The 23,561-nt window shown below is 38.7% G+C and overlaps 1 protein-coding gene across 9 annotated transcripts in view; it reads right to left on the reverse strand.

The window, feature by feature from the left end:
- Window positions 1-23,561, reverse strand: part of NFKB1 (nuclear factor kappa B subunit 1) — a 199,013-nt gene that overhangs the window by 152,768 nt on the left and 22,684 nt on the right. For 8 of the 9 annotated variants that reach the window (XM_079154673.1, XM_079154672.1, XM_079154677.1 and 5 more), the window contains exon 1: window positions 5,331-5,497. The exons of the other annotated variant lie outside the window; for it this stretch is intronic. The gene's annotated coding sequence lies outside the window, so the exon portion shown is untranslated. Of the gene's footprint in view, window positions 1-5,330; window positions 5,498-23,561 lie in introns of those variants that run through there. 9 annotated transcript variants of the gene reach the window in all.

A 23,561-nucleotide genomic window follows, 5' to 3' on the forward strand; every position in this document is an offset into this window, starting at 1 on the left:
ATAGCCATCCCATGGAGAAGCAGAAGCAAGTGCTTGGATTATTCTATTATTCTAAGGAACAAATAGTGCAGGTATTCACCTTCAGAGTACTTTTCAGTAATGAGAGATTAACAATGTACTTGTTATATATGTACACATTTAATTTGCTTGTTGGCAAACAAAAAGATTTAATACACACATATATATAAACACTGAATTTTAAAACTAATTGGAAAAACTTAAATGTGCTTGTGAGGGACACAAAGAGAGGTCAGGGTCAGAGCAAGAATTAGGTGGGCATCAAAGCTGAATGAGTAGTGTTCAATTAAATGGTTCTGTCTTCCTGCAGAGTGTCTTAGGGTTCTCCAGGGACACAACAATGCAAGGATGAGGAGTATTGCCATTTTGCTCTTTTGTAGTCTGAAAGGTATATTTCATTTCTAAATTGTATCCACAAAGAATAAATAGTCAGATGCAGAGTTTCAAGGTCAATTTTTTGAAAATGCTTCAACTGAGAAATAATACACACAAACCTCACTATGAGGAGGTCCGGGTTTATAGTGTCGCAAAACCATTAAATATGAACGTGGAAAGTACTGTAAACCCTGCTAATTGCCCGTTTGTTTCTGAGGTTTCCCATCTAGAACTTCTAATGGTCACAGATTTATGGATGGCAAGTGTTTAATTCTGGAGATCATAACACATTTTCTTTGCATTTTTGGTGGATGAATTTACCTAACTGTTAATAATCCTTAGATTAGAAAGCAGTGTTTACAGCATTGTTTCCTTTTTTGGAGATGCTAGTATTGAAATTACAGTTTCAATGGAGTTTAGAGAAATTCTAACTTTGCCAAAAAGAAACATTTTTCTCTTTTATGTGCACCATTTATCATTTAAATTACTTTATTGCCTTACTTACCAAGTGCCTCTAAAACTTTGAAACTACAAAACAACTTTCAGTTCATAAACTTCTGTTTCAGAATGAAATGCTTCCTTTTGGGAAGATATTGGGTACTTTTTAATAATTTACTTGTCCTACAAATCTTCAAGTGCACTTTAGATAATACAGTGTCTAGGAGGCAATAACTATGTTTTTGGCTTCTTTCTTACCAGAAGGCAAGAAAAAAAATGTATAATTTTTTTCCACATAGAAAAGGATGCCCATTTAAAAAGGCGAAACAAAAACAACTTAAATGAATTAATTCATTCAACATTTACTGTTCACCATGTGCCAACAAGCACAGTGCTAAGTGTCAGATATTTCTTTTCAGTCTAAATTAGATATTCTTTCTTTTTAGCTGGAACTATAGATTTGATTTTTTCAAATAGCTTTTTTCTTTTTTCCTTTTAAAATTAATTTAGGTTCTTTAAAAGATTAAGTCATCAAGGACATCTACATTCTTCTTTAAAGTTCAAATATTTTTGTCACAGTTTCAAGAAATAGCATCTACAGATAGTTTAAAACTGTTGATATTTGTGGACAGCATGAGTCATAATAAAATCTGGTGATAAGGTTTTTGGTCTAATGGTGAAAGAGAAATGAAAAATAACAAGTCAATTTGTAATGAATAATTAAAACATATATATCATTATTTCAATTTCAAAAACAGGTAATGACTTAAAGAAGATGAAACTTGTATTACTGATAAATCTGCATTTGTTACTATACAAGCCATAAGAATTGAATATTGATAGATTTCTTTTTAAATTTTAAAATACATTGGTTATGATTAGTTCTCTAAACTAATATTTTCATCCATAATCTCTACTCTGATAGTTTCTATAATCTTTAACAAATTACACCCTATACTCTTTTTATGTAAAACTATTAGGCTTTAAATTCTTTGTGGCAAAGCAATACAATTTTATTTCACAATTTACTTCCTAAACAATTGGCTGATTTTCAAGGCCAGGTCTACCTAAAAGAGAGGTTATTAATTTGCACCAGGGACACCCTCTAAAACAGCAGAGACCAAAGATGAAGCAATTTCATCATTATGAACATAATATTACTACTTTCTCCTTTTTCTCTCTTTATTTAAAAGTAAGGCATTGTATACTCATTAAAGAAATAGTACAAAGACAAAAGGCTTGGTTATGTTGCCTTAACTATTAACTCTGCGAAATTATGTCATTTCAAATATTACTCTTACACACACAACATGCACACATACATGCACATATTCAAGGACAAAACTCACTTGAGAGACTGTGCCACAAGATCCAAGCATCCTTCCCGAGGCTGAATAAGTGCTTCTAGTTGTTTAAAACCTCACATCTTCTATAAATTCTAAAGATTTACCTGCTCACCTCTGAGAATGCCACAATTAGGTTGAGCACTTATGAGAGATGCAGAGCACAAATCAGAATCAATTCCCAGAAAACAGGATAAATTGTTCCAATGTGGTTTACTGGTTACCAAGAAGCATTTGTCAATTAGCCCTGATCAGAAATAAATGTAGATGCAGGAGCAGACATCTTGAAGTGTCCTCCAGTTCTGAAATTGTATTCTTTTTCCTCCTCCCTATCTTCTTCTAACATAACAATCCCATGACCTTATGTAATTCATATTATAAAGAGAAAGTCAATAAGCCAACCAAACAACACAAACTTCCCACTAAAAATACAATAAATTAGTGAGAAATTTTGCATGGATTCATATACATCCATTCCTGCTCCAGGGACTCCTGTTCAGTCTGTAGACTAGAAGAATATAATTTGAGTATTTACTCTGTTGATGAACTATCTGCATTCCAGGTATAATTCCTACTGCAGGCATCTCTATACTCAGAACAGAAGATCTACTAATAAGTTCCGAAAACAAAAAAGAAAATAATATTTTGAATACTTCATCAAAAATCCAAATGGCAGAGCTGCAATACATAGCTGGTGGGAGAGCATGTGTGAAGCCCTGGGTTTGATCCCCAACACTGCAAAGCAACAGCAGCTATAAGAAAAAAATCCCTAAGCAACTCAATTTAATTATTTTAATTTATTGTTTAAAAATGTCAACTACTTTTCTTACTTTGCTTAAGTTCAAACTAATTGAAGGTTATGAAGAAACCACTTCCCCCCAGAAGCCAGAACTTTCACCTCTTCTGAACAGAGGACTATCTCTCTCATAAATTAGGTAAAAATATGGGCTTGCTGATTGAATGATAGTCCAAGATCCACGCTGCTGCCAATCCCTTATCTAAACCTCCTACGTACCACAGTGAGCAATCCCTGAAAGTCAAAGCAGTAACTTACTTCATCAGTTATTTGGAAGTCTAAAAGAGTAATAACAGTCTGCAGAAACTTTGGTTTCTCAATTTGGCTTCAATGTGTTTCAAGAAACAATGACAAGAAAAATGTAAGGAACATGATCACTAAATCTGAGTTATGTCTAGTTCAGACTAATTGGGCTTTAACCAAATGCAACTCAAGTCATCAAAGATGATCTTGGTTCAAGTAAAAAAGGAAGTGCAAAGATCAAAGCAGTATTTACAAAGGGGAACGACTGTTTTTGTATGTATACTCCAGTATTTACTGAGTTTGAAAAACAGGGACATTTACTCAGCTCAAGTGATTGCCAACTGCAGAACACAAGATAAAACTGTAAATTCAAAACAAAGATAATAGGTTGTCAAATTGCCACCAACCTTCAATAGGATTATATTATTTTGCTTAAAGAGTCTTTCAAACAGTTGAGAAGTGGTTTACTTCTCCCAACAAGTAGCATTTTAATTCCAGCATTGATCTACATATGAGTCCTCCTTTGTGTTCAGGTTTGTTCAGTAGTCTGCAACCCAGGAAGACATTTTATCTAAACAAGTGAGGGAGAACATTTAGCAGTTCTGGGTATTTGGATATGGATGAACAGTTTCAGGAGATTTCATGTTTCTATTCATTATATATGTTCTCTTCATCTTAGCACTTGAATTAAATGATAAATGTAAAATGCTACAGGAAACAAAGTTCTATATTTCCTATCTTTCCAAGTTCATAAGCTCAAAAAAATGCTTTAAGTTATTGACATAATTTTTTAGTATATCAAACATTAAAAAGATTCATCTCTAGAAGGCACAATGTTAAAATCAGAAAAAACAATTTAAGTTAAAGGCTTTATTTTAATCCAGTTTCCCTTATAAAGTTTTAATAAATATGAATACACAAGAATATTCAGCTGAGGAATTCTGCTAGAAAACTAATTGAGCCATCTTGATCCCAAGTTTTAGTATTTACCAAACATCATCAGTTAGTACAAGAGTTTGTTGATACCACAGCTATTAAATATCTTAGTAATACCACAGCCATTATTCAGTTATGAGTTTTATAACAAAATCTAAGAGTTAAATATGGTTATTTCATAAGTGGCAATGTTAAGCTCTACTTAACAGAGTCCATAAAAATGTCTTAAATCTTGATGATTGAATCCTGTATCATTAAGTTCCATTTAAGGTTCAGAATAGACCAATAAACCAGGGCCAACATCTCCATCGATGTCTATTTTAAAAGACCATTAGAAAACCTATGTCGGATAGGCTTTGTTTATATCAATATTTTTCAGAGGTCATGCACAATGCATGGTGCCACTGTCCAAGAGTTTTACATAATCAAGTATCTAACAGTGCTCTCCGTGGGTAATTTCTTTTCTCTCTCAAATGCCAGAAGTGGAAGGATTAGTATTAGGCCCTTCTTGTTTTTTGAAAATCATCATGCAGGTCCTCTAGCAGGTGAATGCTTGATGTCGTGTGTGTGTGTGTGTGTGTGTGTGTGTGTGTGTGTGTGTGTGTAAGAGGTAGAAAGAAGTGGTGGCTTCTTTTAGAAGTCGGAAAGGAAGGATTAGGATCTCCTGTTCAATTTTTGGGAGTTGGGAAGGGCTTTCCTAGCCAAGAAGACTGACAAGCACTTCTGCTTTCATTTCATGGAACGCCCTTAGGTGAAATCTGGCTCTGCACTGCACCAACCACCTTCCCCTCTCTCCGCACCGCAGCGCACCTCAGCCTTCTCGCCACCCCCACCTCCCAGCAGGGGCTGGAGGTGGGGATTTAAAAAAAAAAAAAAAAAAGTTTGCAAGAGTTGCCCTCTGACTCTCGTTCCCGCCAGTGGACACCTAAAGAGAAATGACGGCCCGCGAGGCCGCGGCCCTTCGGCCGACCAGCGCCTACGAAGTCCGGATGTGCCTTTTCCCCTTGTCGCCAATCCCATGTGTCTCTGAACTACTGTCAACCTTGTCCCATGGTCTAGCCCAGCGGTTAGCGCTGGAATGAGGAAGTCCAAGTGCTGCAGCGGGGGCGCGGAGCGGGTGGGCAGCGGGACTCGGGCCACACGTCCCCAGAGTGGCCCCCACTTGCCCGAGTTTGGCTTACCCTGGTGGCGGGTCCGCGCTCGGCCTCCCTGCGCCTGTGGGCTCCCCCTCCGCCGCTGCAAGGGCCAGCGGGTTGGAGAAGGAAGAGCAACGGCCAGCCGGAGCCGGAGCCCGAAGGAGCCCGGGTGCGGAGCGGGTCTGGAGAGCGGGCGCGCGATCTCGCCGGGCCGGGTCGGGCCGGGCCACTCAGCGCCGCGCCATGTCCGCAGCGCGGGCGGAGGGAAGCGCGGTGGCCGGGCGGCGGCGGTGCCGCCTTCCTGGCCGCGGGTCTCCGGCCTGGGCTGCGCTGGGCTCTCGGAGCCGGGCCGGCGGCGGCGTACAGGCCGAGGGCGGCGGCGGCGGGAGGCCGGACGACGGGAACGGCAGGGGAAGCTGTCAGCGCGTCGCCCGGCCGCTCCGGTGGCGAAACCTCCTCTTCCTGCCCCGGCTCGCTGGTGTACTTCTCTCTCTTTCTCTCTCGCTCACTCTCTCACTTCCTGGCTGGAAATTCCCACTGACGTCGAGATACAAGACAGACAGACAGACACACGCGCGCACGCAGCGGGGGCGGGAGGTGGGGTCGCCGCCGGGGGTGGGGGAAGCCCGCACTTCTGGGGGCGCTTGGCGCCCCCAGCCCGGCCTGGTCGCCCAGCTCGCTCCCGCCCCCGGGCCGCTCCGGCGCTGGGCGAGGGCGCGCGTTAGGCGGCCTGGATGCTGGGGTCCGGCGCCGCTCCCGCTTCCTGACCTGGCGCTTCCGAAACTCTCAGGTCTACAGCGGGTAGGGAAGCCCCCAGGAAGCGCCTGCGGGGCTGGATTGTGTGGGGAAGCAGGCGATGCGGAGGCGGTGGTGGCGCGGCTATTAGAGTAGGGCCTCCCAGAGCCCCTAAGGGCAGGCCCGGGCAGCGGGCGGGGGAGAGGGACTGGCATGGATCCAAGCGTGCAGCATATAAAAATAAATCTCATCTGTATATTCCATTTAAGTGTGTCTCAGTTACACTCAGATCTCGTCACAGATTAAACCGGAATGTCGATATCATTACTGACTTGTGACCCGTGAAGTATGTACATCTACTAGGTTTGGGTGATATCTTGGTTATGTCAGTTATTCAGAACTTTCAGTTGCAGGACCTTGTCAGGCCTTTATAATTGCTGTGGAGAGAATTATAGCTATGGGAACGATGGTCTAGGTTTACAGCTCAGAAAGAAAACTACATCTGCTGGACGTGAATTTTCTTTTATTCTGGAGAATCCACTAGTAGTGCTCACAGACAGGCCTCCCAGTGACGACCATTCATTGGCGTTTGAGCTTCTTTATTCCTTGGGCACTGGGCACTGTACCTGGCAGATACGTCTGGGGATGTCATGGGGTGGGTTAGCTCCCCAAATAAGTTTTAAACGGAAGTAGATATCTTAGAGAGCACTGTTTCACTAATGAGGTCAAGGGTCAATTTCACTTGGAAACATTAAGAATAGGTAGTAACTAGGCGGTGTTGCTATGGTACCCAGATCGCCCACAGCATGTTTGCCCTCCTCCTTTCATGCCTACTTCCCATTACCTCTTCCCCATGAAGTTATAAGAACCTTCTTGGCTGAGGGTTGGTAAAGGAAGAGAGATCCATTTCACTAGGTATTGAGTGAGCCTCTGCGGTGACCTTGGGGCTGCCTAACAATATGCTTCCAAGTTATTTAGCTCCCGAGACTGTTGAATTCAGAGCGTTCATACAGTTTGAAGGCAATGGCTTTTTAGAAAGTCTGTGTTATTACTTATGAGACATTATTAGAAATTGTGCTGCTATTAAGTTGTAGTAGATGGCTATATAATTTATATAAAATGATTTTTGCTAATGTCCGTGAACCCACCCCTCTTTTGGACCAGTTGTGAGCATTCTACAAGGGCCCTTCATTCTACAACGCCGCATTGCCAAAAAATGATAGGATCATGACATATTTGGGGAACACAAATTGAAGAGTGTTAATTAGTGAAGGGGATTAAATTTCAAACTCAAAATGATCTCTAATGAACTTAAAATTGAAGCAGGTTTATTAGTTTCCTACATTTGCAGTAACAAGTACTACAAACTGGATGGTGTAAAAGAGCAAGAATTTATTCTGTCACATTTCTTGAGGCTATAAGTCTGAAATCAAGGTGTTCTCAAGGCCATGCTCTCTCAAAAAGCTAGGGAAAAATCCTTTGCCTCTTTCTAGCTCCTCTTGACTGGCAATCCTTGACATTTCCTTGGCTTGACTGAATCATTCCAATCTGTGCCTCCCTTGCTGTGTGACCTTCTTCCTCTTGTCTTTCCCTTGTCTCTGTCTCTTATCCAAATCTCCTTTCTCTTATTAAGAAACTACTGGTGAGATTTAGAGTGCACTCTAATCTACATTATGATTACCTCTTAACTTGATTTCATCTGTAAAGATCTTATTTCCAAATAAGATCATGTTCATAGATACCTGGGGTTAGGGCTTGAACATATCTTCTTTTTAGGGAGGTGTGGTATGTAATTTACTGCAGTACAGCATCCACAAAAGCCCCCCATTTGCCCTTTTGGGCTCCCCATTTAACCTTCCCATTTTCTGTGTACTCTATACAAACTGCTTTTAGGAAAGCTTCTGAAAAATTCATCCACTCTATCATGTCAGAAGGTATTTGCCACTGTCAGACTGCAAAGGAAAAAAAAAAGCCTAAGTGTAGGATTTCAGGCACTGATATTGTAGAAATGGTAGGTTGAGTTTCTCTGAAATCACATGAATTTTCCTTCTCATGAAGCTAAGAAGTAGAAATGGTGTACAGAGGGTTTTCTGAGGTTAAGATCTATATAGTATACTCATTGACAGTGAGAAATTGTACAGTGTGTGAAAGGGATTCAGACACATATCTGAGTCTTGCAAACTTTTAAGAACCATGCTGAGAACAGAACAGGAGTGAATTGTATTTCTATAAAGAATACAACTTGCTGCAAGTTATGAAGACAACCTCAACATGCTTAAGGAATATGTGCTCTCAGGTCTTAACTATAAGGAGTCAGGATGAAATGGAAAGACCTCACCAGACTTAAAATCAGACTTCAGTGGAATCCTAATTTTGTCTTGAACTACTCGTGTAACTTTTGCTGAGTAATAGCTTGTCTGGGCCTCAATTTCTTCACATGTTCATTAAGCATATATCGTTATGGCTTATAAACTATATGACCACTTTATATAATGCTTTCCATTATGTGTTTATATAAATATTTATGTTTAACATATATATTGTCTTGTGCAAATATATAATAGCAGCACATGTTACATTGCAATAGCCCTAAATCACAGGAGAAAAAGAATACCAAAGGCCTATATAAGTGTAAACAATTTTTATAAGAACTTATAAATTAAAATAAATTGAAATTAATTTCCTCATAGTCCTAAAAGATAAATGCTTGAACTGTTGACTACCAGAACATATGTGCATCATGTTACATCACTCCCTATTCATAGTGGAGTATTTTGTTAAACCTCCATTAAAACAATCGCCATGTTCTATCTTGTGCTTGCATAATAGCATGTCTTATTGAGAGAGCACTCTCCACTAGCCTATATAAGACGTTACAAAAGAAAAAGAAGATATGATCTCTACTTCTAACATAAAGCTTGGAAGAATGACTACTTGTATAGTAGCCAGGATAAAAGTCATTTGTACAATAGGTTTTATCACTGAGAGTGAACCAACAAAGGAAGGCAAAGAATGATTCTTCCTCATCCAGAGAGTTCAAAATTTTATTCCCTTAATAAACGATGAAGACACACTGAATGAAGACATGAATAAATTGGAATGGAGACTGTCACTAGTTTTTCAGACACTAGCATCTCTTCTATCAGTTTAAATGAATATTTATACACTGTCACTGCTGACTTCAAAGGGTTCACAAAGCACAAAGGAGAGCATGTAATTGTACAGTAAATGCTTTCATGGAGGTATACTCAAACACATGGGGAGAGAGATCACAGTGCTAAGAGCAGTATCTGGTAGTTCAGATCTCAGGCTGTGAAATCCAGTGTTACCTTCGAACTGGAAGTCAGAGCCTGAATGCACCTTCACAGAAAATAATTCATTCCTGTTCTGCTCTGTGACAACCATCCTAAGCCTCTTTTTACTCACCTATAAAATGGGATGATGATAAATCCTAGCTCATAGTGGTGGCATAAGGATCAAATGACATCGTGTATATAAAGCCTTACTTAGGTGTCAGATTCTCAGGAAACCCTCATTTATTTTGGTTCTGTTGTTTCTCAGAAGAAAATTTTGATGAAAAGGTTAGTATTTAGTGGATATTGGAAATGGTGGATAAGCTACGATATCAAAATGAACAGGAGAAAGACAATGGATGAGTAGGGGTAAGACTAACATACATGAAGTCAGGGTTTATAACACAGTTTATAGCACAGTTTTATAGTGCCTAAAATATATTCCATAAATCACATAGCAATGTTCAGAAAGACCCAATTATTTCTACTTCTGTGGTGAAGCACATGCCTAGCATACAAAAAGCCCTGAGTTAAATCCTCAGCAACAACATACACACATGTAGGACCTGATGAAAACAAAGAAAATGCAACATCATTTTACCAACGATTTGACTATAAAAGCATATCCTGTACATGGACAGACTCAGGGAGATGAAGATGGTATGAGAGAGCCAGAATTTGAACCTAAGTCAACTCAACATCTACATCCAGGGTCCTAGATGCAGGTGGTGGGAGAGAAGTTGCTGTATGTAGGGGAAGGCCTGGTATCATTTATCCTGCTTATTTGAAGGAGTAAATCAGAAATGGAGTACCTGATGTTTTCCTTTTTATAGAACACAAAATAATATTCTTTTACTGCTCTTCACAATAATTACCCTGAGTAAATTAACTACCCAGGCAAGAGTTGATGTTTTATGTGGTCCACAAATTCTAAGTGAAAGGTGATTTGGACTCAGTGGCAGTAGAAGAGTGAGCTCTGTCATTTATTGGGTATTTACTATTTGGGATACTGTTTCCATTGTATTTACATGATGTTTGGGGTAAATAATACTAGCAGCTATTATAAATGTTTTTAAAAACAAAAACTGAATATCAGTAATTTAACACCTTAAAAATTTATTTCTCTCACACACTAAGCTCCTGAATGCATGGCTCACCTGGCAGCTTGCCTCAGTGTCATGAGCCAGTGACTCAGAATCCCTCCACCAGCTGAAAGTCATCAAGCGTTGCTTCCACAGGTGCCTCAGATGGGGAAGAGAGCACATAGAAAAAGTATGTCTTCTAACTGCTTTGGACTGAAGGTGACACAATACTTGTGCTCACATTTTTATCCCTCCAATTAGATGCTGAGACCCCATCAATGATGGTTTTTTTTAGGTCAAGTAAGCAGATGGCTAATATATGATATGTGTTACACATGTATAAACGTCTGTGATCTCAAACAATCATATACAGTAGGTCATCATTATCATCTCTGTTTTAGATGAGAAGTTGAACACTTTTCCTAAGTTTTCATAACTCCTAAGTAGTAGGGGAGCCAGAATTTAAACTCCATAGATTTGGCAAAAATGTTCATGCTATTAACCACTTTGCTAAACTATTAACCAATGATGTGAAATGACACTATAAGAGATTTTAGAAGATAGAGTCAATAGGACATGTTTACAGATTACATATGTAATTTCAGTGAGTGGACTACTTGGCCCTGAGTTTCTATTCTAATCTTGATGATTAAAATGGTAACACTAACTGAGAAAGGATCTGTGGGATGTGGATGTGTTCACTTTTAGACATATAAATTGTGATAGGCTCATGACCATGTGGGAATGACTAACGTTCATTTGGAAACTGAAGTCTGATGCTCAGAGAAACACAGGGTTAGAAATCTAAATTGAGAGATTATTTTTAAAATGTGGTAGTTGTCTTGAGAGTGTTTCTAAGGCCACAGAAAATTAGAAAAGAAGACCAAGACAGGGCTGGGAGATAGCTCAGTTGGTAGAGTGCTTGCCTTGTAAGCACAAGGCCCTGGGTTCGATCCCCAGCACCGCAAAAAAAAAAAAAAAAAAAAAAAAAGACCAAGACATAAATTTGATGAATGACTTTATCACGGGACTGATGTGAGAGAGGGAGAGGGAGACTGGTCCTTAAAGACTCCTGAAATGGCTGGGCACAGTGCTACATGCCTATAATTCACACTACTCAGGAGGCTGAAGCAGGAGGATCACAAGTTTGAAGCCAGAGTAGAAAACTTAGCCTGACCTTGTCTCAAAATAAAAATTAGAAAGGCTGGGGATGTAGGTCTACGGTAGAGAGCTCCTGGGTTTCATCCCTGTATGGCAAACGCAACAGCTCCTGCCATCAAAGGTAGGAAGAAGACTTGGAAAACCGGAGAAGGGTTTCAAGGGTGAGAGAGTGCTCAACACTGTCAGATACTGCAACCAGTTTCTAAGAGAAGGCAAAGAGAGAAAGGGCAGTTGAATTTGGGAATTATGAAATCCTGAACTTGGCCCTAGGGGATGGCTGGTGAAGCTTGAGGCAGCAATGGGTCTTGTTTTGCTCATTCCTGCTCACTCTGCTTGGAAAAGGGGACTTTATTAATTCTCAGCACTGAAGCAGTGCTCTCTTCTGAGAGCAGTTTCCATATAAAGAAGAGAGCCAAGAACCAGACTTTAGGAGGTTGACAAGTGAGGAGGGAATGGGAAAAGGAGGGCATCAAAAGTTTGGAGTGAGAAAGAAGGAAGCAGAAGTTAGTGTGGCCCTTCATTTATTTGACTAACTCTTAAGGAGTGCTGGGGTTAAAGAAAGTTTAGAAAGGAGGAAACATAGTTTAATGAGTTAGCAGATTTAAGAAGAGAAAGACTAATGAAGGAACGAGGTGCCAGAAGAGAGAAGCGGAATATGTGGAGGTCATAATTGAGGTGAAGGTGGAAGGGAGGTCTTCCTTGGTAGGAAATGAGAAGAGTAAAGAAGAAAACAGCTGGAGGAAGCGAAGCTTGGGCGCTAATCACCAGCTGAAATGCATCAAACCAAAACCAGGAATAACTATAAGAGAGTTCTGTCTGTTTGCGAGGGTTGCCATAACAGAATACCACAGACTAGGTGGCTTAAACACTAAAAATTTATTTCCTGGAGTTCAGAAGTCTGAGAATAAGGTGTCAGCAGGGCTGGGTTCTTCAGAGGCCTCTCACCTTGACCTGAAGATGGCCACCTTCTCCCTGTGCCCGAGTTCTATTCCCTTATTTGAAGGACATTGGTCACTAGATGAAGGTCCATCCCACTGACCTCATTTTAACTTAATCTCCTCTTTCAAGATCCTATGTTCAAAACAGTTACATTGTGAGGTTCTAGGGGTTAGGATTTCAACCCATGAAGTCTAGGGACATAAAATTCAGAAAATAATAGATATCTTTTATCAATTTGCATAAAGATACATAACTAGAGACCCAACTCATTCCAGTTACCTGGGATTGTCATGGTTTTAGCATATATGGTTCTTCATCCAGGAACCCTTCAGTCCCCAATAAACTGTGATGATTGGTCATGCTACATGAAGCTGACAAAGTTGTTTCAAGTGAAATCAGCATAGCTAGTGGGCATCCCATTGAGACAATTGCTAGTTACATTTTTATGGATGGGTTTTCTCTCTTCTGAAAGATTTCATATATGGCTGTCAAATTTATTTTAAAGTGATATTCTGATGCTTATATATATCATTCTGGTAGGATATATTACCTTTCCATGCATACATCTCCTGACCAGATTTTATAGAAATCTGAAAGAACTCATTATAATAATATCAGTTATGATAGATCTCTATTGTTATATTGGCAGCAAGACTTTTAAGGAGAACAATAGGGCTTGTTAAAAATTCATGCAATGTTGCTTATCTGTTGATTATTTTGCAATTTCATTGTTTTTAGAAACTTTAAGCTGGATGAGGTGGTGCATGCCTATAATCCCAGCAGCTCAGGAGGCTGAGGCAGAAGGATTGAGGATTCAAAACCAACCTCAGGAATTTAGTGAGGTTCTAAGCAACTCAGCAAGAACCTGTGTCTAAATAAAATATATAAAAGGGCTGGGGATGTCGTGCAGTGGTTAAACGCCCCTACATTCAATCCCTGGTACCAAAAACAAAGACAAACAAACAAACAAAAATCTTCAGATCCAGTGTGTTTTAAAAGTACACTCATTGCTTGTAAAGGAATTACCACTTACTTAATCTTCACAGCTAACCCTTCCTCTGTGTGTGTGTAAATATTGTGTGTGGTGGGGGGGCACACGTGTGTTTGAGGAAGTATTTCTATACTATTGATTCTTCTTACTTAGGAAGTAGATGGAAATATTTGAGAAATGTTTAATTTCTTAGACTAGAGAACAACTATGTTTCCACTAGAGTAAGTTACGTATTTCTTTTCAAAAACATTTTTTTATAAAGCTAGTATATTTTTGAAAGGAGATATTTTAGCTCTTAATTCATTCATTTATCTGCTGAAAATCAATCTTTATAATTATAGAAAACTTAACAGAGGTAGAAGGAAATTTAAAGACCTTGAAATCCAACTTGAAACCCAAGGTGAGAGTGTTTTGTACAGTATCCCAAAGCCTGTGAATAATTCCAGTGACTGGCTTAAGGATTTACTATTTTATAAGGCATCTTTTCCATTCCTGAAGAGGTCACTGTGAAAGGTTATTCTCATGTTGAGGACAAATCTGTTTTTTTTTTTATTTTTGTGTGTGTGTGTGTGCTCTATTCCCTATTTCTGTCCTATAGACCAACAAGACAACTTTACTCCTTTATTCATGAAACAGTCCTTCAAGACACTTAAAGATACATATTAATACCTCTCTAAATTTCTGGTACTTACTGTCACCCACTGAATGCTGGGAGTTTTATCTACATATGGCTTTTCAGTCATCCCAATAGTCTTATTACTCCATTTCCCAGATGAGGAAATGGAAGTAAGAAAAGTGTAGTAATTTGTCTAAGGTCCCAAGTGATGAGTAGAAATAAGAACTCAGGTTTACTGATTAAATCAGGAGTATAATTTGGGGGTGAGATGTAATGAGAAAAGCAGAGGTAGCAGAGCCCTGCAGAGCTGACTCAAAAGCCTGACTGCTTTTCCTATCCCCAGTAGAAACATAATGCAAGAGTAATCCCAGCGTAGTGTCTGCTGGGGGATGTCATTTGGGGCCCAAATAGACCCAAAGCACAGAGAAAGAATTGATCATCTGCATTTAGGTCATACATCAACAGGAGTCAGAGAAGGCCTGGTGGTTAAGCCATGACCTCTAAAGGGGGCTGCAGGAGTGTGAGTCCCACTTCCATTCTGCCCTTCAGCCTTACTTTCCTTAATTTAAAATGGGGCCCTCTCCTGAGGATTCTACCCATGCAGTGTACTTAGAAGGCCCACAAATATTGTGTATAATTGGAGGAGTCTATGTTTATCAGTACTATTCTGGAGTTATCAGATGAAGTGCCCTTGTGAGCAAAACTGTTCCCAACCCCAATTAGTACCTGGTGCAGGAGGGGGTTCTCTTTGTACAGGAAAATGGCCTAGACAACGGCTCTTCCCTGGTGAATGAAGTGAGAGTTGAAAATTGTTGGGGAGTTTGATGGTTTTAGGTGAATGTCCTTGAGTCTACAGAGGTGCAGGCACCCTGATGGAAGTTTGGAGTGAGCTTATACAACCACTAACTGCATGGTTCTGCTGCTGTGACCCACACTTTCAGAGTCGAAAGTGGTTGCCCTAGACTGAGATATGACTGAGCTCTGCCTATTGGTTGGGATTCAGCTCAAATGTCACTTTCTTAAGGGAATCTTTACTGAACCCCAAAGTTGCCTAAGAGTCCCCCACCCCCTCTTCTTTGCTTCTGTAGTACCTAGGGCATTGCATTTAGTTCCTCGTTTTGAGTTGTACTGTGTTGAATAAATGTTTATCGAGTCTGTGTTTTAATTTTGAATATAAAGATAGGTGAAGATTCCAAAATTTAATTTCATAAGATAAATACAAAAGTAAAACATTTTTAAAAAGCAAAACTAATAAATATAGCTTGTACTTCCTCTGTGTATGAGAGTGTGAACAGAAAACAAATGGCACACTCCAGAGAGTAATTAAGGAACTCTTGATGAAGGATTATTTACAGGGTTGTGGGCAGAGTTAAGGGAATCCAGGAAGGAATGCCAGAACAGCCTAGGGCTCACAAGAAGCCTTAACCACCCCTACATGTGGAAGAAGTGCAAGGGGAGAGGATGGTTACTGGAACCAAAAATATTGCAGCTGTAGAATTTCTGAAAGGAGCTGGGCACTTTACTGAAGAAACCAGCCCCTGACAACTCACCACATGGTGGGCAGGGAGCCAGAGGACGTATTAGGCAAACTCTCCTCCCACCACTCACATCTTCAGTGTTTCCCAAAATAGGGGACCCAGATGGAAGCAGGATGGAGTATGGTGAAGAGAGGATCTGGAGGACAAATGCAGGGCTTCCAGAACAGAATGCAAAGCCCCAAACAACTACTGAATTACAGTAAAACAAGTATTCAAGCAATCAGTGTGTCGTGGTCCATTCAGGCACATGTTGCAGCTAATTCATCCTGACAGGGAGAGGAGGCAGCTAGACAGAGTGGAATAATGCCTGGAAACATCATCATATGATCAAAGTGTGAAGAGCGCATCATAGGCCTCATCACAGAGTGTACTCCTAGTGACCATTCCTGTCAAAACCCTGTTAGTTGAAAATTATCAACGAGGAAGACATACTCTGTTTCTCTTAAATTCTATCAAACTCTGTATCCACAGAAGTTTTTAAAAGACCAGATTATTTTAGTCCATGGGATAACAAAAAACTGTGGAGGTGGGGGGACCTGGGCATTAAACCCAGGCATGCTCTATCACTGAGCTATACCGTCAGCCTTTTTTTTTTTCCTGGGGTGCTGGGGATCAAACCCAGGCCCTTGTGCTTACAAGGCAAGCACTCTACCGACTGAGCTATCTCCCCAGCCCCCCCTCAGCCCTTTTTATGATTTGTTTATTTATTTATTTGAGACAGGGTCTTGCTAAATTGCTGAGACTGATCTCAAATTTACAATCTTCCTGACTCAGGCTCCCTAGCATCTGGGATTATAGGCGTATACCACCACACCTGGCCAATGAAAGAATAATTTCTGTTGACTTGAATCAAGGTTATTTCTGAAGCATCTCAACCACTAGTCAGATCAAATCCTTTCTCGGATCAAAATCCCCTAATGGCTTCCTTGATCACTCAGTACAGATACCAAAGTCAACCATGTAAAAAATCTCTTTGTGATCTGAGTTTTGACTCTCATTTTTTCTACCATTATGCTGCTTACACTCTCTATTCCAGAAAGGGTCTCCTTGATGCCCCTGAACACACCCCTGAACCCCCCTCCCCAGCCTGTGGAGCTTACGCACCAGCTGTTTTCTATGGTTGGCCCATATGTACGCACACAGCTCACTCCTTCACTTCCTTCCAGTCTCTGCTCAAATGTCACAGTATAAAATAGAAACGGGCCTTCAGCCTCTAGAATGGAGGTACAATTTTATCTTACTTAGAGTGTAAATTCCTTTTTTTTTTTTTTTTTTTTTTTAGTTGTAGATGGACACAATACCTTTATTTTATTTATTGAATTTTTGTGGTGCTGTGGATGGAACCCAGTGCCTCACCATGCAAGGCAAGCACTCTACCACTGAGCCATGATCCCAGCACTCCTTTTTTTTTTTTTCTTTTTAATAGTACAATCTGGCCAAATTCACATATAAAACCTTATACTTTAGGATTCCCTTTAATATCATATGGTTGGAAGTATATTTGTTATTGTACCTCAGAGATATTTTACTGATGTGCAAATTTGGATTAGAAATTACTTTCTTTTTAAAAATTAAAGATTTCATTTGATTCTCTAGTTTTCATTGTTGCTATTAAAAAGTTAGTCTGGGGGCCGTGGATGCAAATGAGTAGCAGAACACATGCTTAGGATGTATGAGACCCTGGGTTAGATTCCCCAGCACAGAGAAGGAGGAAGAGAAGAAGGAAAAATAAATCCAGACAATTCTACTTTTGTATGCCCTATTTGAATTTCACTGGGTTTTTTATGACTTCTTGGATCTCAAGATTGGATATCTTTCAAAAAGTCCATTTTCTTTTTGCAATTATTCTCTTTCCTCCATGTTCTTTAGTCTCTTTTACTGGAATTTATATTAGGCATATTATAGACCTCCTCACTTTTAATATGTGTTATATCATTATTTCTTTTTATTGCATTCTCAATAACTTCTTTAGATTTATCTTCCAGTTCACTAATTCACTTTTTGACCGTGTCTCATAAGCTGCTTAATACAACAATGAAGTTTTCAATGATAATAATTTGCTTGTATTTCTTCAAATGTTACCTTGTGAAATTCTTTGAAGCTTAGGTTGAAACTGAGTCCTCTATAGAATTTGTTTCTTTTTGCCTGCACTCTGTGTACACTATACAAATTAAATTCTTCCTTTGAATGCTTTTGATCATCACATGTAGTGTGAGCAGTTATGAAGTCACAGATGAGAATTTCTCTTCCTACCCAGTGACAAGGGCTAGACAGGAAATTTCTCAGTTTTTCCTTATAGTTTTCACTTTTGGATATAGATGAATTATTAACATTCATGCCAACTAAGCAATGTATTAATTTTAAAAAAATATGCAGTATTTCAGTTATTTCCATCAGTTTTTTCATTTTAGTTATTTAATTAGGAGGACAACACTGTCAGAAACATGGTTATTAAAAATCACTTTAAAAATGATTTTTAAAGTCTCCATTATATATTTAACTGTTTACCTTCTAATCTTTAATTATATCTTCTTGAGAGTATTTATTGCTTTTGAAAAACTTCTTATCTGACTCTTCCAACAGTTCTAGTTCAAATGAAACACCTGTTTGAAGTGTTTATCTTGGTTTTCCTCTCTGGCTTGCTAGTACTACAAGGGCAAGTTGTTATTTTCCATTTCCTGCTCTGTATACACTGACCTATAATTACAGACCAAGTAGTTAGGGTCTTTCATGCAGTGGCAAACCTACCAGGGGAAAGTTTCTGCTCTTGTGAGCTGGCAGTGAACCAGCTGGCAACCTGTCAACACCCAGCTGAAGCTTTGGAAGGCAGTCTTTCTTCTCCCAGCTCTCCTTGGGTGCAGGTGAGGACTCCTGCCTAGCCTCAGGGGCTGGGAGAAATGCATTTCACGGGTGCAGCTCCTCTTGATATTACCTGCCCCGGGCCAGACTAGACCTTCACAAGAACCCACATCAACAAGCATATGTAGCTTTTTCCTAGAGGGACTTACAGACTTCCTAGGCTATCTTTCATTGGGAGCCATGAAATTCAGATTTTTCATGTTGGCCTGTCTGTTGCAGGATCCTCCCATCTATCCTAAAGAGAGAAGGGTTTCCTTCAGTGATTCTGGAGCCTATGATCTCAGATGCATCCTTCTTGAGCCCAGGCTTACTCACTTTAACATTTTTCTTGTTAGAAATAAGTGACTGAGAGGGTATCGAGAAGGAAATTTGGTGGACCTGGGCTCAGTCTTCCACATTCTTAAAGTACTCTTTGAATCTAAAAGTTATGAATTAAGAGTGCTTGATCAGAGGTTCACTATGGGAAAACTGTTACCAAAAGAAGGAAGAAGGGAGAGGGAAAGAATATAAACAGCTCATATCCCCTATTCTATAGTACCTATTCATTTATACACCACAGATATAAAATATTGACATACATAGATTAACATACATATCAATTTTACTGATAACCATATCAACAGATACGTACCCATTTTTTACTACATCAAATAATTAATCTAATTAAATACTAGAGTTCCATTCTGATGGTATATTACAATTATTAATATGGTTCTCACATGAGAATATGCTGATCTTAGTTAGAATGCTTACTCTGGAAGCCATAGAATCCTGACTCAAAATGACTTAATCATTATAGAATATTATTGGGTCAGGTATTTAACAATTCTTAGATAAAGAGAACTTCAGATTCTGTTAAATCAAAACTTTGGCTCTTTTCCTCTCAGAGGAATTTGTTTCTGCTTTTCTGTATCTATGTTAACAATTTCCTCAAGCTGGCTTTCCTGCTGGTCAAAAGATGGCTTCCAGCTGTACTATGGACAAAATACTTCTTCACAGTGAGATAGTCAGAAAGAGAGAAAGAGAGAGAGAGAGAGAGAGAGAGAGAGAGAGAGAGAGAGAGAGAGAGGCTGAGAGACAGTTCTTAGGGCTCTCACTTCAGATCAAAGAACTTTTCCAGAAGTTTTCAATGTTTTTTTTAGGTTTTCATTGGCCTGAATTGGGTCATACACTATTCGTTTTTGAAAATGCTTTTACTGAGTTATAACAGATGTACAATGAACTTAGCACATTTAAAGTACACAAGTCCATGTACGTATAACTCCATGAATCATTACCACAATATAGATAGTACCATACAGGTCCCTTGAAAAGTCTTCTCATGACCTTCCATAGTTCTTCATTCCCACTCTCCCATCACTAATTAGTTGGCATTTTCTAGAGTTTCATATGAAAGGAACATATGCTGCCATATACAGCATGTACTCTTTTTAAATCCATCTTCTTTCATTGAGCATGATTATCCAGAGATGCATTCACATTGTTGTGTGTATCAATAATTCAGTCCTCTTTACAACTGAGTCTGATTCTGTTGATGGATACTTGGGTTGTGACCAGTTTGGGGTTATATAAATAGAGCTACTAAAACATTTGTCTGTAACTGTTTCTAGAGGCAAGTACTTTCTCTTCTCATGGGAAATACCCAAGAGTGAAATGACTGGAGCATATGGTGAGCATGTGTGTAACAGTTTAAGAAATGCAAACTGTTCTCCTAAAGAGGTTCTATTATTTTATATTCCCTCTAGGAGCTCCACCATATACTTTTAACACTTGATATGGCCAGCCTTTTTAATTTTAATCATTCTAATTGGTGTGTGTATTGGTATCTCACTGACTTTCATTGTTTTTTCCTACTGTCTAATGATGATGAGCATCGTTTCACATGTTTATTTGTCATTCAGTGAAAGCCGTATTCAAATTTTTTCTGCAATTTTTAGTGGGTTGTTTTCTTTCTTGCTTGCTGAATTTAGAGGGCTCATTTTTGTTCTGGATAAATCTTTTATCAGATTATGATTTGCAAATATTTTCCTTTGTTCTGTGGCTTGTCTTTCATCTTTGGAAGACAATGTTATCATTTTGATGAAGTGTAATTTATTAGATTTTTACTGCATTGTGGTTTCAGTGTTGTATCCAAGAAATCTTTGCTTAACTCAGACTTGCAAAATCTTTCTCTTATGTTTTCTTCTAGAATTCTTATAGTTTGAGGACTTAAATTCAGATCCACGGTATAGTGTGGGTTAAGTTTTGCATATAGCAATGAAAGATATGTATTGATATTCTTTCTCTTTTTCTTCTGTCCCATAAACACTTATCTGTCTCATTTATTAGGCATTCGTTAATTTTTCCTAGCATTGTTTTTTTAGTTATCAGCCTTTAGGTCTTTTACATCTTTTGTAATATTTATCCCTAAGTGCTAGGCATGGTGGTGCATGCTACAAACTGTTAGTCAGAAGGCTGAGGTAGGAGGATCCCAAATTTGAGGACAATCTGAGCAACGCAGCAAGATCCTGTCTTAAAATAAGATAAAAAGAGCTGGGGAAGTAGCTCATGATAAAGTGCCCTGGGTTCAATCCCTAGTACCTCAACAAAAAAATGTACCACTAAGTATTTATGTTCTTGATATACTTTAAATGGAATTTAAATTTTAATATTTAGTTTTACTTTTTCATTTCTAATACCTATACTCCTTGACTTTTGATGAAGTTTCATCCCAATAAACCCATCATAAATTGAAATTATTATATGTAAAAAATGTATCTACCACACCTAAACGACCAGCCATCGAAGCTCAGCAACAGAGTACTCTGTGGAGTATTGGTTGCTTACCTTCAGATCTCATGCCTGACTGCGAGCTGCAGCTTGTTGCCACTGCTCAGCACAGGGAGAAAATATCATCCTGCATATTGGTATCTTAGATAAACATTGACACTCAAATCAGAATATGATTTCTACTGAATGTATAATGTTTTCACACTATCATGAAATAAAAATATTCATAAGTCAGGGACCATCTGTATGTTGCAAAATAACCGATTTTTATTTATTGAATTTGTATGATAAATTTACTTGATAGTTCTAATAGGGTTCTTTTTTTTATAGATTCCTTTGGTTTTTTTACATTGATAATCATGCCATTTTTAAAAAGTAGTCTTTTTTTTTTTTTTTTTTTTTTTTAACCGAGACATCTTTTATTTACTTTTCTTGCCTGATTGCGCTGGTTAGAAATCACTGGTACAACATTGAATATATGTGGTGAGAGTGGACGTCTTTGTCTTACTCCTGATTTTAATGGAAAAATCATTACGTTTTTCACTGTTAAGTATGATATTTTCTGTAAGTCTTTGTAGCTGCCCTATGTCAGTTTAAGGATGTAAACTTCTAATTATAACTTTGCTGAGAATTCATTCATTCATTCATTCATTCATTCATTCATAACAGGGATTGGACCCAGGGGCACTTAACCACTGAACCACATTCCCAGCCCTTTTTATTTTTTATTTTGAGACTGGGTCTCACTAAGTTGCTTAGAACTTCACTGAGTGGTTGAGGCTGGCTTTGAACTCGTGATCCTTCTGCCTCAGCCTCCTGAGCTTCTGGATTATAGCATGTGCCACTGTGTCCTGTGAGAATTTTTTAAATGTCATGAATGTCTTGGATTTTGTCAAATGTGTTTTCTGCATCCATTGAAGTAGTCATATGAATTTTTTTGTTTTAGTTTATTAATATATTGAACTACATTGGTTTTTGAATGTTAAATAAATCCTAGGTTAAATCCTGCTTGTTAATGTTTATTATCCTTTTTATACATTATTGAATTCAATTTGCTGGAATTTTTATATCTATATACTTGAGGCATATCAAACCATACTTTTTTCCTTCTTTCTCTTTTTTCCTTGTAGCAGCTTTATCTAGTTTTGGGCTCAAGTTAATGTTAGAATTTTGGAATGAGTTGAAACATGTTCCCTTCCTCTTCGATTTGCTTTTGTGTTTGTGTAGAATGTTCCCTGCCTCCCCACTTCACGAATGCTTAATAGGTTTCGCCAGTGAAGCCCTCTAGACCTGGAACTTAATTTGTAAAAGTTTTAAATTCAAATTCATTATCTTCGATAAATCTAGGACTCTTCAGGCTATTTTTCTTGAGTGAGTTTTGGCAATTAATCTCTCTCAAAGAATTTGCTATTTCATCTAAGTGCTTGCATTTGTCATCATAAAGTTGTCATAGTATTTCCTTATTACCCACTTAAAAATTGTACTTTGTATTTTCACATAACTGTAAATTCACATGCATTTGTGAGGAAGAAGACAGAGATTCTATGTACCTTTTGCCTAGTTTCCCCCAATGTAATATCTTGCAAAACTATAATACAATATCACAGCCAGGATTTTGACATTGATAGAGTCAAGATACAAAACGTTTCCATTACTAGAAGATCCCTCCTACTGCTCTTTACAGCTCCACCAATCTCCCCCTCCTCCAGTCCTCCTCAAGCCCTGGCAACCACTAATCTGTTCTCCATTTCTATAATTTTGTCACAACAAGTATATTAAATAAATGGAGTTGGATAGTATGTAAACATTCAGAATGGGGTTGTTTCACTCAGTATAGTTCCCTAAAGATTCATCTAGAGGGGTGTGTGTGTGTGTGTGTGTGTGTGTGTGTGTATAGAGTCCTTTGTTTTTATTGCTGAGAAGTAGTTACAGTTTGTTTATACATTCACACATTGAAGGACATCTGGCTTGTTTCTACTTTTTGGCTATTGAAAATAATGCATCTATAACATTCTTGGATAGGTATTTGTATGAACATAAAATTTCCTTTTTCTGGGATAGTTGCCCAGGAATGTAATTTTTAGATTGCATGATAGCTAAGTGTATGATTTTTAAAGAAACTGCTAAACTGCTTTTCAGTGGCTCTACCATCTCACATTTCAACCAGAGGTACTTGTGTGAGTCAGTTTCTTCACATCCTTACCAGCATTTAGTGTTGTCACTTTTTTTTTTAATTTTTTTTTTTTAATTTTAGCCATTCTGCTAAGTATATAGTACTGTTTCATTGTGGTTT

The sequence above is a fragment of the Sciurus vulgaris genome (genome assembly GCF_902686455.1).
Source record: "Sciurus vulgaris genome assembly, chromosome: 9".
NCBI classification, from domain to species: Eukaryota; Metazoa; Chordata; class Mammalia; order Rodentia; family Sciuridae; genus Sciurus; species Sciurus vulgaris.